This window comes from Bos javanicus, chromosome 4, assembly GCF_032452875.1.
Source record: "Bos javanicus breed banteng chromosome 4, ARS-OSU_banteng_1.0, whole genome shotgun sequence".
Taxonomy (NCBI): Eukaryota; Metazoa; Chordata; class Mammalia; order Artiodactyla; family Bovidae; genus Bos; species Bos javanicus.
Genome location: NC_083871.1, coordinates 90,136,364 through 90,155,494, shown reverse-complemented (window position 1 = coordinate 90,155,494; position 19,131 = coordinate 90,136,364). Strand labels below are relative to the sequence as shown.

Below are 19,131 nucleotides of genomic sequence, written 5' to 3'. Positions count from 1 at the left end.
CTGAAAATTCTCAGGACATTCAGACAGGGGGTAACACTTTCTCCAACTTTTCTAGGAAGGCAAAAATGGCTCCTGGGCCTCCAAGTAGAATTGGACATTTTTTCAATGGCTCCAAAACTGCAAGAGGCTCTCTCTAGGTCTTCCAGACCACCCTGAGAGTTGTTTGAGCCCTGGAAGGGACTGGTGATTTTATTGGAAGCTTGGCCATGTACTTGGCCTTGTCACTGAGCCTAAGTATTCAATAGTGTTGATTCTGGGGCTCTGAAGTAAGGTAGACAATCCTGAAATATCTCAGACAGTAGTAACTCTCCACTGTTTCTAGGAAAGCAAGAGAGGCTCTGGGCTCTTACAATGTGGCTGGCAGCCCAAAATGCCCCCTCTGGGGCATCCAAGCTAGGACAAGCATATGCTGGGTGCCCTGAGGTAACTTACACAATTTTCTACCAGTTTCCAGCATGCTTATAACTTCATCTCTATGGCCACTCTGCTAGCATGACTAGTTCCATGCTTCTTGAAAAGGACTTGAATTATTTCAGGATTCTTGAATAAACATTTCCAAATTCAGTGTCTTAAACTTATTTTTAGTTCTAATGAGTGTATGGGTGAGCTGGGTGTTTGTTGAGTTTGTATCATCTCTCCCAGGCTCACTCATACAATTGTTCATCTGGTAATGAGAGCTGGCTGTTTTACCATGTTCTGGACAGTTTTAAGTCAGTTTCAGAGTGTCATTGAAAAGGTCAGGAATTGAAAAAGGAGTGAAAGAGATATTTAAATTCATACCATATCAAGGATTTGACTTAGGAAATCTAGTCTTGACTGACTTTCCTATCATTTATATCTTCATCATTTCATCATTGTTTAAATATTATTTTATTATAGGAGACCTCGAACACTTATATGGAAGTCTAAAGCATTAGCTACTGATTTCATTTTCTAAAACAAACAAGAAGAAACAAAGTCATTATTCTCAGAATCAGTGAGACATGAAATTTTGTTCTCTTTCACAAACACATAAACACAGAAAACTTTTTTTCATTTTTGACCGCTTTGTGTTACTAGTAATTTTATAGTGTAGTAGTTTTTTCCTATTAAATGATATCCGATTCTAGCTCACAGTCTCAGACTGATGAATTTTCTAAATTACTGAACATCCCAGGAAGAGTATGGACCCTTCTTATTTGGGGAGATTGTTCCTCTGTTGACCCCAACTACAAGGTTGTAGAGGGGATTACTAATCATTGTACCTAAGAACTCAATTTTTGGAGACTTGAGCAAAATCAGGCTAATTAATTTATTCCTCTAGGACTTTTTAAATCATAAAACTGAAGTATGATATGTAATGTGCCTTGCATAGCATAACTGAAATGCACTAGACTGAGAGCGGGCACTGCCATGGAGAACTGGCTCATGAGCTGTAAAAAGCCTGAATAATGAGAGACAATACTAAGGTGAAGATGCAGAGAATAAGCAACATGTGATGTATTTCAAACCCCCGTTCTCAGTCATTTCTGAGAAGAGCTAACACTATGTGACTTCTAAAGTCCTGGTAGGTAACCCATAAATTCTGCTTTCTGAGTAAATGTGTTCCAGTTGGATTTCTGCCATGTGCAGTCAAAATGAATCCTGGCTGAATATTCTGATGAATGTCCTATTTTTCCTATGGCAGACTTTTTCTTCTCACCCATCTCCGAGATTCAGTAGCTGCATAGTCTGACACTGGATTAACGCTCATCACAGAGAGAGAATCAGGCTTCAAAACCAGAAGAACGTGTCACCCTTTATATTCTAAGTTTTAACAGCTTATTTTAGATCATGGAAAGACTCAACAATAACCCTGTATACGAGACAGCAAAAGAGACACCGATGTACAGAACAGTCTTTTGGACTCTGTGGGAGAGGGAGAGGGTGGGATGATTTGGGAGAACGGCATTGAAACATGTATAATATCATATATGAAACGAGTCGCCAGTCCAGGTTCGATGCACGATACTGGATGCTTGGGGCTGGTGCACTGAGACGACCCAGAGGGATGCTACGGGTAGGGAGGAGGGAAGAGGGTTCAGAATGGGGAACATGTGTATACCTGTGGCGGATTCATGTTGATATATGGCAAAACCAATACAATATTGTAAAGTTAAAAAATAAAATTACATTAAATTAAAAAAAATATTTTCAGGCTCTCTTGATGAGCCAATATTTTGGTAACAAGAATCACTGTAGTATATAAATATGAGTTATAAATTTAAATAAAAATTAAAACATTGCTCAGCAATTTAAATCTATTCTTACTTGTCAAAATATGGTCTTTTTTACTAGGCCTTTTTTAAAAATTTCAACTATATGGTTAATCTATACATTCACTCACACAAGAGAATACTCTACACATGGACATCACTGGATGGTCAACACTGAAATCACATTGATTATATTCTTTACAGTCAAAGATGGAGAAGCTCTATACAGTCAGTAAAAACAAGACTGGGAGCTGACTGTGGCTCGGACTGTGAACTCCTTATTGCCAAATTCAGACTGAAATTGAAGAAAGTGGAGAAAACCACTAGACTAATCAGGTATGACCTAAATCAAATCCCTTATGACTATACAGTGGAAGTGAGAAATAGATTTAAGGGACTAGATCAGATAGAAAGAGTGCCTGATGAACTATGGACAGAGGTTCATGACATTGTACAGGAGACAGGGATCAAGACCATCCCCAAGAAAAAGAAATTCAAAAAAGCAAAATGGCTGTCTGAGGAGGCCTTACAAGTAGCTGTGAAAAGAAGGGAAGTGAAAAGCAAAGGAGAAAAGGAAAGATATAAGCATCTGAATGTAGAGTTCCAAAAAACAGCAAGGAGAGATAAGAAAGCCTTCCTCAGAGATCAATGCAAAGAGATAGAGGAAAACAATAGAATGGGAAAGACTAGAGACCTCTTCAAGAAAATTAGAGATACCAAGGGACCATTTCATTAAAAGATGGGCTCAATAGAGGACAGAAATGTTAGGGACCTAACAGAAACAGAAGATATTAATTAGAGGTGGCAAGAATACACAGAAGAACTGTATAAAAAAGATCTTCATGACCAAGATAATCACGATGGTGTGATAACTCACCTAGAGCCAGACATCCTGGAATGTGAAGTCAAGTGGGCCTTAGGAAGCATCACTATGAACAAAGCTAGTGGAGGTGATGGAATTCCAGTTGAGCTATTTCAAATCCTGAAAGATGATGCTGTGAAAGTGCTGCACTAAATATGCCAGCAAATTTGGAAAACTCAGCAGTGGCGACAGGACTGGAAAAGGTCAGTTTTCATTCCAATCCCAAAGAAAGGCAATGCCAAAGAATTCTCAAACTACCACACAATTGCACTCATCTCACACGCTAGTAAAGTAATGCTTAAAATTCTCCAAGCCAGGCTTCAGCAATACGAGAACCGTGAACTTTCAGATGTTCAAGCTGGTTTTAGATAAGGCAGAGGAACCAGAGATCAAATTGCCAACATCCTCTGGATCATTGAAAAAGCAAGAGAGTTCCAGAAAATCATCTATTTCTGCTTTATTGACTTTGCCAAAGCCTTTGACTGTGTGGATCACAATAAACTGTGGAAAATTCTGAAAGAGATGGGAGTACCAGACCACCTGACCTGCCTCTTGAGAAACCTATTATGGAGGTCAGGAAGCAACAGTTAGAACTGGACATGGAACAACAGACTGGTTCCAAATAGGAAAAGGAGAACATCAAGGTTGTATACTGTCACCCTGCTTATTTAACTTATATGCAGAGTACACCATGAGAAACGCTGGGCTGGAAGAAACACAAGCTGGAATCCAGATTGCTGGGAGAAATGTCAATAACCTCAGATATGCAGATGACACCACCCTTATGACAGAAAGTGAAGAAGAACTAAAGAGCCTCCTGATGAAAGTGAAAGAGGTGAGTGAAAAAGTGGGCTTAAATCTCAACATTCAGAAAATTAAGATCATGGCATCTGGTCCCATCAGTTCATGGCAAATAGATGGGAAAACTGTGCCTGGCTTTTTTTTTCTGGGCTCCAAAACTACTGCAGATGGTGATTGCAGCCATGAAATTAAAAGACACTTACTCCTTGGAAGGAAACTTATGACCAACCTAGATAGTATATTAAAAAGCAGAGTCATTACTTTGACAACAAAGGTCCATCTAGTCAAGGCTATGGTTTTTCCAGTAGTCATGTATGGATGTGACAGTTGGACTATTAAGAAAGTTGAGGTCTGAAGAATTGATGCTTTTGAACTATGGTGTTGGAGAAGACTCTCTTTTTTTTTTTTTTTTGGAGAAGACTCTTGAGAGTCCCTTGGACTGCAAGGAGATTCAACCAGTCCATCCTAAAGGTGACCAGTCCTGGGTGTTCACTGAAGGACTGATGTTGAAGCTGAAACTCCGATACTTTGGCCACCTGATGCGAAGAGCTGAGTCAATTTAAAAGGCCCTGATGCTGGGAAAGATTGAGGGCAGGAGAGAAGGGTTCGACAGAGGATGAGATGGTTGGTTGGCATCACTGACTCGATGGACATGGGTTTGGGTGGACTCTGGGAGTTGGTGATGGACAGGGATGCCTGGCATGCTGAGGTTCATGGGGTCACAAAGAGTCAGACATGACTGAGTGACTGAACTGATACATTCACTCAGAATATATTTGCTAAAAGCCCAGTATGTTTCAGGTGAACAACGAGATCACACTATTGTACAAACTCTACAATATGATGGAAAATCAGTGTTCACTACTGTGTTTTAAAGTTGAATTTGTTAGCCACATTTAGTTTACATGGAAAATAAAACATGTTATAGAACACTAATAGCTTTTACATGATTGTCAATTTTCTGTATCACTTCACTAGGTTAAGGCATGCCCAGATAGCTCATAAAACATTGTTTTTAGGTATGTCTGTGAGGGCTTTTCTGGAAGAAATTGGCATTTGAATTGACAGACTGAGTGAAGATGAGTGTCCTCACCAACGTAGGTGAACATCCTCCAATCCTCAGAGGGAACAAATAGAACCCAAAAGTGGAGGAGGAGTGAATTTACTTTCTGAGCTGGATGTCCATTTCCTCCTGCTCTCAGACATTGGCAGACTTCTCAAGTACCATCACCACACGAACCATTCCCTCGTAATAAATACCTTTCCTTTTCTGTCTATCATCAACCTATCTAATCTATCAACTATTAGTTCTGTTTCTCTGAAGGGCCCTAATAGATGAATGAGATCAGAATCAGCAGGTTACTTATCATGGGAGCGGTGAGATAATTAATTTAATATGTCAAACAAAGCTTATCAATTTGAATGAAAAGTTTACCATAATTCTAAAAGTTATTCTTTCCCAAAAGAAACATGCAAAATCTCAAGGTCACAGGCCTATGGTCCCTGGAACTATTCAGATTTGTCAATATTAGGGAAAATGTCCTTCCCTCATTTTAGAAAAAAAATATTTTTAAGAAACAAGACAGAGAGTAAGTATGGATTTCACTTAATTTTCTTCATAACTTCCATGTAAATATTTACTATTGTCTTTCTTTGTAAATGAAAATAATGGATAAATCCTTTGCTTTGTATGATCAAAAGCATTTGTGTGAACAGTTTCTTAAATATTACCATTAAAGTTTTATCACCAAATATTAGCTTAACATTTGCAACCTCAGGTATCAACTTCAATTTTAATCAAAATTGGATGAAAAACATCTGGGGCTTAGAACATATATCTAAACCACAAAAGAATCAGAGTTCAGAATAGAGGCCACCAGACAAATATCTAAAAATATTACAAAGGAATTAGTTTGGCCTAGAATGTTTTTAAAAGACAGTGAAAGTATACAGACCAGAGAAATCCAGTACTTATGTATTGGTTGAATCAGAAAAGGCACCACAGAAAAAATGAAATTTCATCAGAATCTAGAATAAATGAGCTTTTTCAAGAGAAAAAATGTAGATTGAGGGCAGCAGCAATTTATTCTCAAAATTCATCATAATATCATATGATGTTACTTATCTGTGAAATCTAAAAAAAAAATAATAGAAATGAACTTATATACAAAACAGAAACAGACCACACAGACATCGACAACAAACTATTGGTTATCGATGGGGAAGGGGGAGGAAGGCTAAATTAGGAGTTTTGGAGAGATAACCAACATACTTTTTTGAGGGAGACAGTTTAGCCAACTAAGGGCACTCTAAGCAGAAGAAACAAATTTTTAAAAAATTCATAAATTTCACAATTAATCTTTGGTTTAGATTTCAAGAAAATTTTTGTTTTGATTTTCCCTTAGATCATCAACTTGTCTATATTACTCCAAATTTCAAGTATACCATAATCTTTAGCTAAGATACATTAAAAATCACTTTGCTCTATTTCAAGCATTTTATCTGGCTTATTTTAATATTTCAAAGCATTCTTCAATATTAGTTATTATTTTATAAAAACTAACTAAAACTGCTTTTATTATACCACAAAGAAATAGCAGTTGTTCAAGACTGGCTTTAATGAGAAATGGGGAAGGTTTTCAAACTCAGCTAAAAGGTGGAGGAAAGTGGGTTAAGTTTAGTTAAGTTTCTTTCCCAGGATAATGCATTGTGATGTCTCCTTTCTGTCATCCCAAATCCTTTTTCCATCTCGGCAATTATCATCAGGAGCAAAACATCTTGGCAATTATCATCAGTCCCTTTTGCTTAAAATATCTTGTCAGTACCTTTCTACTTGATGGGAAACTTTTATATTTATATAAAACTTTAAGGTTTAACCTTATTGTGGATATAAATTTGCCCCTCCCTCCACAAAAGATACTTTGGAGTTCTAGCCCTCAGGTCCCCAGTAACCTTATTAGGAGACAGGTCTTGACAGAGACAGGGTCTTGACAGAGACAGAAAGTTAAAATGAAGTCTTTAGTGAAGTGAAGTGAAAGTTGCTCAGTCATGTCTGACTCCCTGTGACCTGTATAGTCCATGGAATTCTCCAGGCCAGAATACTGGAGTGGGTAGCTGTTCCCTTAGCCAGGGGATCTTCCCAACCCAGGGATCAAACCCAGGTCTCCCGCATTGTAGGCAGATTCTTTACCAGCTGAACCACAAGGGAAGCCCAAAGTCTTTAGGGAGGGCCCTAGTCCTATATGGACCTTCCCAGGTGGTGCTAGTAGTAAAGAACCCACCTGCCAATGCAGAAGACACAAGAAACGTGGGTTTGATCCCTGGGTTGGGAAGGTCCCCTGGAAAATAAAATGGCAACCCACTCCAGTATTCTTGCTTGAGAAATCCCATGGACAGAGGAGCCTGGTGGGTTACAGTCCCAAAAGTTGGACACGACTTAGCAACTAAACAACAAGAAGAATAATCCAATATGACTGGTATCCTTATAGAAAGGGGAAATTTGGACAAAAAACCACATCCATAGGGAGAACATGAGGCACAGATATAGACAGAGACTGGGGTGATGCATCTATAAGCCAAAGAATGACAGAGATTTCCAGCAAACCATCACAACCCAGTAGAGAGGCATGGAACACAAACTCTTACAGCAGTTAGAAGGAATCAACTCTGTTGACACCTTGATTTTGGACTTCTAGACTCTAAAACTGGGACAATAAATTGCATCTAGTTTGTGGTACTTTCTTATGATAGCCCTGGTAACTAGTATAAGCATGCAAGAAACACAAATACTAAAATGTTTTAAATGTGTATTACAGGCATAAAGAATTCACACAAAAATAGCAGATAATAAGATGAGGAAAATATCTTTGAGAGTGAGCATGTACCTCTCCATCATCATCTAGTCCTGCTCTCAATCTTATCCTCAGATTTCTAAGCTGCAGAAGAAGTGGCCTTATTTCACATTCATCTAAGAGACGCAGATGTGGATTTGACCCCTGGGTTGGGAAGATCCCCTGGAGTAGGGATCCCCTGGATTCTTGCCTGGAAAATTCCATGGATAGAGGAGCCCAGTGGGCTACAGACCATGGGGTCACAAACAGTCAGAAATGACTGAGCCCACACACAAGGTGTCATAGCCCCTGATTCCTTACACATTTTGTTCCTTCTAATTGTGTAACACTTTCAATAATCTTTTATACAGCAACCTAAATGTCGCTGTCACCAGAGGACTTCTAGACTGCCAAGGATAGGTTAGATTCTCCCAAAGCCCTATTTTTCTCTGTCTACTATTCAAGATAATAAGGTTTTTGGGAATTTTCATAAATAAAAATATCTGTCTAGATGTCTGTTACAGCAAAGACCAAATATATTGGTAATGATTTAATTTCTAGGATCTGGATGATTTCTTGGCACACACTTGTGCACTCAAAACATTTTTTGTTGACCATGTGGTTATCCTATATCCTGACAACATATTATAAGTAAAAACAATGTTAGAAGCAAGGCTTGCTCAAAATGTCAATTATTGGTACCCAGCTAAAATTATTCACATCTTTATTTTCAATGCTATTCAGTAAAAGAACATGACAGTGCTAACATTTCTTGAGATTATTTGATCCAGAGCAGGTCCTATTTCCTTTCTACACTGCTCCATGACCAAAAATATCATCGCTACTCTACAGAGAATTCTACTAGAAACTTAAGTTTCTAAGTAGAGTATTTTGCATGATAATTCAAAGATAGCTCTTTACCGGTATACTGCTGTACCTATAGCTGTAGTAATTTAGGCGTGTACTTACTTTCAAGAAAAAAGCACTGCTGTGTTGAAGGTTTTATGGCTAGTTTAATGTTACTCAAACTCGCACATTCTTGAAATTTGGGTAAAATTCTATTCAAAAGACATCTGACTAGCAATAGGCAAAATATTTTCCCAGTAGCCTGTTATAAATATCTAACCTTATAATCTACTTCATATAATTTTTAAAGCCAAATACAATTGCATTTCAATACAATCTTGATTGTCTAATATAAGCCAAACTATGTTTTAAGATACACAAACAAATTAGAAATGTCACTTTTATTCACTTAAGAAGCTCTTAGGCTATTGTTAAAATTTATATATGTGTTAATTCACTTCAGTCGTGTCTGACTCTGTGGGACCCCATGAACTGTAGCTTGCCAGGCTTCTCTGTCGATGGGATTTTCCAGGTGAGAATACTGGAGTGGATTGCATTTCCTTCTCCAATATATATATATATATATATATATGTATATATATATAGGTAGAGAGAGAGATTATTTTCAAAATTGAAATCATTTAATTATGAAAATGGTATATATGTTCACAAGAGTATAAAAATAGGTAGAATTTCTCTTTCCAAGGTTCAATTTGCACTCAGAGTTTACTATCAACAATAGTTTATTTTCCTTCCAGAATATGCCAGTTACTAGATAAATACACCTATCTGCATTCATTATATTGAGAAATGGAATACATTATATGCACAATTTTGTATTTTTCTACTTAAGTATATTTACATAAAATCTGTTAAAATCATTAAAACTGTTTTCAGATACATTGTTTCAGTTTCATTAAATCTACATTTTATCACATTATAGAAAAATATCATAATTCACTTAGCCTATCTCTCCATTATGGTCTTTAGGTTATTTGTATATTTTTTGGTATAGAAAGCATTTGCTATATATATCTATGGTAGTGGTGGTTTAGTTGCTAAGTTGTGTCCAACTCTTGTGACACAATGGACTGTAGCCTGCCAAGCTCCTCTATCCATGGGATTCTCCAGGCAAGAATACTGGAGTGGGGTTGCCATTTCCTTCCCCAGGGGATCTTCCCGACCCAGGTCTCCTGCATTGCAGGCAGATTCAATACCAACTGAGCTACAAGGGAAGCCCATATACATTTATACATAGACATAAAAGTTTAGTATCAGTTGCTACTTGTATATTTTAAATTTTGTCAAAATTCTTTCAAAATTTTTGTATCAATTTATATTCAGAAACAATATATAAGAATACTCATTTCTTCAGACCCTAATAAGTCTTGTGAATTATTTATGTTTTTGGCTCATTTGTGATCTGATAATAAGAAGAAAAATATTAGCTAACCAATATATGGCACACATTATTCATCAGAAACTATATACTACATGTGTTTATGTGTGTATATACACATACAAAGGCTATATATGGATGTAGAGAGACTGACAGAAAATTGCCTTAAACGAAGTTGCTTTAGTGAACAAATACACACTGTTAAATTATTCCAGGCATGTTTCAACATGCTGGAGTTTTGTTTGTGAACAAAACAGGTAAAATTCCCTGCCTTCATGAAGCTTATATTCTAATGCAACTTGCATGAAGCTACCAATATATTTAAGTGTGGAATTATTATAATCAGATTTTCATTTCTGCTGCATGAATCTGGTTGAATGAAACACAGAGAAACAAACCAAGCATAAGACCACTGTGATTATTGGCCCCCTAAGTATCAGTCAACAAGAGATCATATCATGTGTCCTATAGACAACTTCATCCAAATATGTATTCATCCTTTCCTGTGATATGTCATATTTGAATCAATTAAGTTAATTAGTGATTAATTTTGTTACGAAGCATTTCTGAAAATGAAATGTCTCCTGATTTTGATTCTAGTTTTGAAAGGCATAAGGTACAAACAAGTCAGTGATGTGTTTGCTATTGTTTTTGTTGTTTTGTTTTTTAAGAATTTGAGAGAAACTAGTGATTTGAAAGTAGATGATATGAGGGGAATATATAAAGTATTAATATAAATTATTTAATATATGTCCCCAATACAGTATTTGTTCCTTGGGTGTCATTGGCCAAGATCTTCTCCTGCTGTATGTAAATTTTGAAGGAAAGAATCTGATTGAAATAACTTTGAGAGGGCATGTGGTGAATGGTGAAGGAAGGTGGAGCAGTTAAGGTATGACTAAGTGTACAACTGCAAGATCTTAGAGGTGTTGTCTAGTGAGCAGGCTTTTTGTACAATGAATAGAAGGAAGGAAAAAGAAAATAGCAGAATATAGTCACGGAGGAAGAAAGCGATTTTTATTGCATTCCTATCATACACAGGTAATTGAAACCTGTGCTTATTTTAGAAAGATCACTTTCTTTAATCCTTGAAATACACTTACACATTAGTCTCTGCATTAGAGGAAACAGGGAGCTTAAAATAGTGTAAAGCTCACACAGATATACTGTCTTTGAATCACATCTGCCTAATTTCAAAGCTTTAAGCTCATGGAATTCTGGAATTCACAAGTGATATTTTAGTAGCCCTTAGAACTGCCTCCTGGGAAACCTGTATTTGAGTCAAGAGGCAATAGTTAGAACTGGACATAGAACAAAAGACTGGTTCAAAATTGGGAAAGGAGTATATCAAGGCTGCATATTGTCATCTTACTTATTTAATTTATATGCAGAGTACATCATGCAAAATACCAACTGGATGAAGCACAAGCTGGAATCAAGATTGCCAGGAGAAATATTAATAACCTCAGATAAGCAGATGACACCACCTGTGAAGTGAAGAGGAATTAAAGATCCTCTTGATGAAAGTGAAAGAGGAGAGTGGAAAACCTGGCTTAAAACTCAACATTCAGAAAACTAAGATTATGGTATCTGGTCCCATCACTTCATGGCAAATAGATGGGGAAACAGTGGAAACAGTGGCAGACTTTATTTTCTTGGGCTCCAAATCACTGCAGATGGTGACTCAGCCATGAAATTAAAAGACTATTGCTTCTTGGAAGAAAAGTTATGACCAACCTAGACAGCATAATAAAAAGAAGAGATATTACTTTGCTGAGAAAGATCCATCTAGGCAAAACTACGGTTTTTCCAGTAGTCATGTATGGATGTGAGAGTTGGACTATAAAGAATGCTGAGCACTGAAGAATTGATGCCTTTGAACTGTGGTGTTGGAGAAGACTCTTGAGAGTTCCTTGGACTGCAAGGAGATCAAACCAGTCAATCCTAAAAGAAATAAGCCGTGAATATTCATTGGAAGGGCTGATACTGAAGCTGAAGCTCCAATACTTTGGCCATCTGATGCAAAAAGCAGACTCATAAGAAAAAAAACCCTGTGCTAGGAAAGATTGAAGGCAGGAGGAGATGGGGACGACAGAGGATGAGATGGTTGGATCGTATCACCGACTTGATGGACATGAGTTTGAGCAAGCTCCAGGAGATGATGAAGGACAGGAAAGCCTGGCGTGCTGCAGTCCATGGAGTCACAAAGTTTCGGACAGGATTGAGTGACTAAACAACAACAGAGCTCTGAAAGAGCTTCTCTGGTGGCTCAGTGGTAAAGAACTCAGCTACCAAGCAGGAGACATAGGTTTGATCCCTGGGTCAGGAAGATCCCTTGGAGAAGGAAATGGCAACCCACTCCAGTATTCTTGCCTGGGGAATGCCATGGACAGAGGAGTCTGGAGGGCTACAGTCCATGGAGTCACAAAGAGTTGAACATGACTGAGCAACTAAACCACAATAACAAGAGCTCTGGAAACATGATAAGTTATTTTCACCTTATAAAAAACCTTTATTAGCAAAATAATGTTGCCAATAATTTTCATTAAAATATCGACATGTTCCATTTTTAGAAAGGTTACTAAACCCATTGTTATACATGTGTATGCGTACACAACCAGCCATGTTAGACTCTTTGTGACCCCATGGATTATAGACCGCCAGGCTTCTCCATCCACAGAGTTTTCCAGGCAAGAATACTGGAGTTGGTTGCCATTGCCTCCTCCAGGGGATCTTCTTGACCCAAAGACTGAACACACATCTCTTGTGTCTCCTTATCGGTAGGCATATTCTTTAACAGATGAGCCAGAAGGGAAGCCCTGGTCTTTATACATATTAGAATCTTACTCTTGGAAAAGGCAAAATTGTAATTCTATATACAAAAGAAAGTGAAATAGATCTTACTTAAATAGATCTTACTTAAACACTCAATGCCTAATTTATTTTTCAAACTGTATTTCCATCACCTACTTATTAAAGATGCCAAATATATCATGTATAATATAATTTTATATATTTAATTTGCATGGAAAGTTTTTAACATTTTATTCTGTATAAAATACTCATGGGACAAATTATGAGTTGTTTCTAGATTCAAAGAAATATTTAAGAAGTAGAAACATGTTAACACATATGAAGGCATTCATTAAGGCCACAGTTAGAAAGGAGTGGGTACCACTTCCTGACATTTTGTTTTCTTTTTGGAATTTCTTCTTTTCCATTAATTGCCAGTTTCCATTGACCTGCCTCCTGTCCTCTTTGATGCATCTGAGGATAAAGAGTGCATGTGGGTAAGGCAATGGAAGAGGAGGCATCAACAATTAGCACTCCTTAGATAGAAGAAGAGATATCAGAATGCTGGAGTTTCAATGGAGTTAGGACAAGGGGATACTGGGGAGAGTTCATGTCAAATCTGGAGATTATATCACATCTCCCAAAGTATAAAAATGCTGTCCTTGAAGAAGACCTCTAGTTGTCTTGTTACACAGGAATTTTTTTTTTTTTTTTAAGATTGATGCAGACTTGTTAAGAAAATAGCTGGGGTTTTGGAGTCAATCCAATGCATAGCTCTGTAGCATAAAAATGGGATTATTAAATATTTCAGGTTATTAAACATCTGATGATTTGGCTCCTCATTTGAAAACTGGACAATGTATACTCCATAGGATTCTCTAAGCATTAAACTACAAAGTATAAAATAAGCCTAGTGCTGTTACAGACACTTGGCAGGGATATAACAAAGGCTACTATATTTCCTTCATGTACATATTTTATGAGTGACTGGAAATAGTATTATTCTGGAGGTAATATTATTATATGACCATAGATATTTTAAATTTTAATGTATTCCTCCTATCAGAATTATGTACAAGAATTCCCATTGTATATAAAAATATAAATAGCTGCACTAATTGCCTCATTCAAACTGACAAATCTCAGCTTAAAAAATAAAACCAAAGTCAACTACAAGTTAAAGTGCTTTCCAGGAAATCAAATAAAACTATTTCTTACTATTTATTGTATTGGGATCATATTTTATGCAAAGTTATATAGCTTATTTTTGTATAAAATTATGTCATGGATATTTTTCCTGTAATATAGGGACTAATGTGTAAGGGTATTTTAAGGATTAAAGAAAGTGATGTTTGTAAAATAAGCACAGGTTTCAATTACTTGTATATGGTGTATATCTGTTGTTGTTTAGTAGCTAAGCTGTGTCCAACTCTTTTGCAACCCCATGAACTATAGACAGCCAGGCTCCTCTGTCCATGGGATTTCCCAGGCAAGAATACTGGAATGGATTTCCATTTTCTTCTCCAGGGAATCTTCCCAAGTTCAGCTCAGTTGAGTTGCTAGTCGTGTCTGACTCTTTGTGACCCCATGGACTGCAGCACGCCAGGCCTCCCTGTCCATTGCCAACTCCTGGAGTTTACTCAAACTCATGTCCCTTGAGTCTGTGATGCCATCCAACTATCTCATCCTCTGTTGTCCCCTTCTCTTCCCTCCTTCAATCTTTCCCAGCATCAGGGTCTTCTCAAATGAGTCATTCTTCACATCAGGTGACCAAAGTATTGGAGTTTCAGCTTCAGTATCAGTCCTTCCAATGAATATTCAGGACTGATTTCCTTTAGGATGGACTGGTTGGATCTCCTTGCAGTCCAAGGGACTCAAGAGTCTTCTCCAACACCACAGTTCAAAAGCATCAATTCTTCTGCGCTCAGCTCCAAACCAGAGATCAAATCCATGTCTCCTGCACTGGCAAGAGGATTCTTTACCACTGAGCCATCCAGGGAAGCCCAGTGTACATTTCATAGTTTAGAGAGCATCACTTTGGATGTGCAACAGCCAAATTCCCCACATATGCCATACTCTGTCATCCCCTTACAGGATTACTCCTGAGCAGGTAACTGCCTTGACTGAATTATCTCAAATCAAGATATGTAATGATTAGAAAAGAACCAGCTACAGACCAATCAATGGACTGATGAAGAATGTACACCAGAATAATTACAATATGAAATTTCAGATATATAGTCCTCAAATTCTATTTCTGAGTCTAATGCAAAATCCAGAAATCAATTAGAAAATATTAGAATACCAATGTGAGATCAGTAAATGAATTCAGGTCATTAACTATTAGGTGAAGGGGAAGGCATGGACCCTTAGAAAACAAAAACAGCATAAGCCAAGATGAGGGAAAGAACTAACTATACTTATTGTTTAAGTACAATGATATTAAAAATAATATTAAAAACTACCTTCTGTCTTTTAGTCATCTTCTAAAGTGAAAATATGATGATGCCATTTCCCAAAACAAAATATGTTGCTTGTTGTCCGCTGTGCTTTGAGGACTTTTAAATTTATATTCTTGGTTTTTAATGTGGCTCCAACCTACTTATTCCTTTTTATTTTTTCTATGGCATCTTATTTGTCAACTTGTTCATAAACATACTATCAACTTTTGTGACTTTTATTAACATCATATTGGTCTACCACCTGGTTTGAAGGCTCCTTCCTCAACTTTTGCTATTATTACTGCTGATGTCTCTGAAGAATCAGGTCAACTGTCACTCTGCTTTGCCAGGCAAAAATAATTACTCTTCCAATATCTTGTTTATGTTTCTATCAAAATATATGACACACTTAGAGCGACACTAAGTAGTGGTATTTGCATAATCAATATTTTTCCATTGAAATGAGAATTCCACATAGAACATTAGCAAACATTCATCTGCTGATGCTTGGGCTAGTGCACTGGGACAACCCAGAGGGATGGTATGGGGAAGGAGGAGGGAGGAGGGTCCAGGATGGGGAACACATGTATACCTGTGGCAGATTCATTTTGATATTTGGCAAAACTAATACAATTATATAAAGTTTTAAAAAAAAATATTCCAAGGCCAAACAAAAAAAAAAAAAAAAAGAACATTAGCAAACTTAAGATCAATGGTTACAGAAAAAAGGGGAAAAAGAGATGGATTCAGTAGTACTCACAGTAGATTCTATAAATTTAGTTTGCAAGGACCCAGAATTATTTGTGGAGATTTGGGGGAGAATGAGCCATTTGTGTAGAAAACACAGCTCAAAAGACACCACACACAGCAATAAATAGCTAAAAGGAGTAGGCTGAAAACAAGGAGACCCAAGGACAGAAGTTAACCAGAAATGCATGTCAGCAGCCTTTGTCAGAGAAGTTTATCTACAGCCAACAGCAACCATGCTACCATACTGGCATCCAGAAGTAGGAAAGCTAATGAGGAGAAAAGACAAAAGCAAGGCAAAGATCCATATACAGACCCAGTATTGAGCGGATTCCTAAGGCAGGAAAGCGAGCCAAGGAAAACATGTAAGAAGAGTTGTCAAAATTGGAGCCATCATGAGAATGTCAGACTCAGGACAAGAGAGGCTTGATAGTAAATCACAGATATTTGTGATACAATGTTAACTTTTTCCTATCTGACTCCCAGGCCTGTATGAATATCAAAACTAACATTGTCTTAAATTACAAATCCCACTTCCAAAGATTGAGAACCACTAACATTTGTACTTAAAAACAAAAATACACTGAAAAGCATTCTACATTTCCGCCAGTTTTTTTCTAGACTAGAAATATGTCACAATCAGAGTCAACCCATGCTTGTCTCTATTTTCCTCTCTAACTAGAGCTTTTAATTTCATCTGTTTTTGTATTGAAAACTTTTTAAATTTGTAGTATTTCATCACAATTCCTCTCAGTTTTCCCCTTGGATGTCTTGCTCAGTATGACGGCTTGTTTTATTTCTCTATCAAGAAAAGATCCCATGTGTCTAAAGCCTTTTCTTCTTGAGCTTTCCCCATTGTTTTCAGACTCAAACGCCCTCGTAGTGTCTTTGATTTTACTTTTCCTGACATCACAAGATTCATCTGGACTCACAGTGTCAATCTTCACATATCTGTCAATCGATTCATCAAGAAACATTGCAGTTAATATGCTTATACTGGTGTTAATGGTAAAATTGCAAACCTATAATAACATGTCAGTATATAATTTATTCTAACATTTCAACCATATATTATAACTGATAAATTTCTGATTAAGTGAATGAACTCAATAATCACTCAACAAACATTTATCTACAACCACTTTCTGAACTTTAGTAATTAAATAGAGACTGTGGGACAATGACAAATCAATTCCAAAGGCACATTTCCAGTCTCTGGAAAATGAAAAAAGAAAACCATAATGGAGACAAGTTTTTATTTTAATAATGGTGAAACCCTAGCACATATGTTATATGCAAATCATATATTATGACATGTTTTATTATATTCAATTGTATCTTAATGCAAGGGTTGAACATTTTTTCTATAAAAAGACAATAAATAAATGATTTCAGGTTTGTGGGCCATACAGTCTCTTTTGAATCCCAGGTTAGAACCCCAGTTTAGAACCCCAGTTTAAACTTTACCAGTTCCTGCTTTAGTAGATATGTTTTGATGCATGGTATTATATATTGGTATGATGAAATACAAATTTTTTCTTCTTTAGAGTCCTTGGTATAATATACCTGAAGACATGATAAATTTTGATGGAATAGAATGTGTTGTTATTTTTACAATATAAAAATTCTAGGATTCAAGCCACCAAATATTTATCACATACTCTATGCTGCATGATGCAGGTGGAAAAGAAAGAGGAAAACTTTCCTAACAAGCTGTTAGGACCTTGCTAATTTAACAGCTGTTACAGGGAAGCACAGGGTATTGGATAGTGAGCTATGTTCAACAACATCACAGGAAAAAAAATACAAAACAAAACTGAGTAGCTGTTTACTACTCACAGGTCTTGGATGAAGTACAGAGCAGGCCTCAAAGGGCCACAAAAGGAGGTCAAGGCAGAGTCAGACCAAGAAAGAGACAGGAACCAGGTGAGACACTTGCCTTTATTAGGGTGTCTGGGTTCAAAGGTAGGGCCAGCTTGGTCAATTCAAATCAAAAGAGAAGGGTTTTGGAAAGCACCACAGGGTCTTATCTAGTGACATCATAAAGTATCCAGCTGCTAGGAGGCAGGGGAGACTGCGGATCACAAAGGCTATCGGGGAAGTTATGTCAGGAGCTTACTTTTGTGGGTAATGCTGAGGCTGCTTTCTAGGACTTGAACTGGTATAAGAAGGCTAGTGTCAGTTTAAGGTCCCTGCCGGTCCCTTGACCAAACAAAATGACTGCTGAGGCAACCATCCTAAGGAGTAGCCTGGCTAAACTCTCAATACAAACTTTGCTTCAAAATTAGTTGTACTCATATCCTAAAACTGCTGTAAAAATTACCACAAACTGGCTTGAAACAAGTCATTTATTCTCTCGAAATTCTGGATGCTAGGGGCCTGAAATCAAGGTATCAGCAGAGTCAAGCTCCCTTTGAAGGCCCTCGGGAAGTATCCTTCCTTGCCTCTCCCTACTTTCTTTTGCTCTCTGCAATCCTTATCACTCCTGGGTTTGTACCCACATCAGTCTAATCATCCTCAAAAGGTCTTCTCTCTATGAGTCTCAGTATCCTCTCTTCTTCTTATAAGGATATCAGTCATTAGACTTAGGGCTCACCCTAAATCCAGGATGAATTCATCTTGAGATCCCTAACCATTAACCACTGTAAGGACTCTATTTCCAAATAAGATCACATTCTAAGGTTCTAGGTGAATATGATTTTGGAGGAACACTATTTATTCCACTACACCACTCATTATTTGCTTATTTTTAAGTCTTTTCTGATGATTGATTTAACTGCTTCCAAAAAACAACATTGCTTTTAACTCCTCAAAGGTCAGAGCTCAAAGACTTTGGTTTGTCAAGAAACACAGCACCAATACAAGTATTATTGTAATCGGAGATGTAAATAAAAATTAGGGTTTACAAAACATGAAACTACCATAAGAATTCTGTAAGGCTGCAGCCGAATGCACTGCAATGACTGTAGAAACCGTATGAAGCAGCCTGAGATGCCACCACTTTACTTCATCAAAATTACAATGAAAACGAATGCGGGATGTCTGTAAAATGTATGTGTGTCCACTGTGACTGCAAGCTGATGCTCATGGAAGGTCCGAGTGAATGCATGTTCAGTTGATTCTGCTGTATTCGACTCTTTGCAACTCTATGGACTGGAGCCTGCCAGACTCCCCTGTC

General features: G+C 37.3%; 1 long non-coding RNA gene across 1 annotated transcript in view; it reads right to left on the bottom strand.

Annotated features, from left to right (window-relative positions):
- LOC133246820 (uncharacterized) overlaps positions 1–17,917 on the bottom strand; it is an 82,355-nt gene extending 64,438 nt beyond the window's left edge. Inside the window, exon 1 of the long non-coding RNA XR_009736192.1 lies at positions 17,793–17,917. This is a non-coding gene — a long non-coding RNA (uncharacterized LOC133246820). The remainder of the gene's footprint in view (positions 1–17,792) is intronic.
- Positions 17,918–19,131: the final 1,214 nt, after the last annotated feature.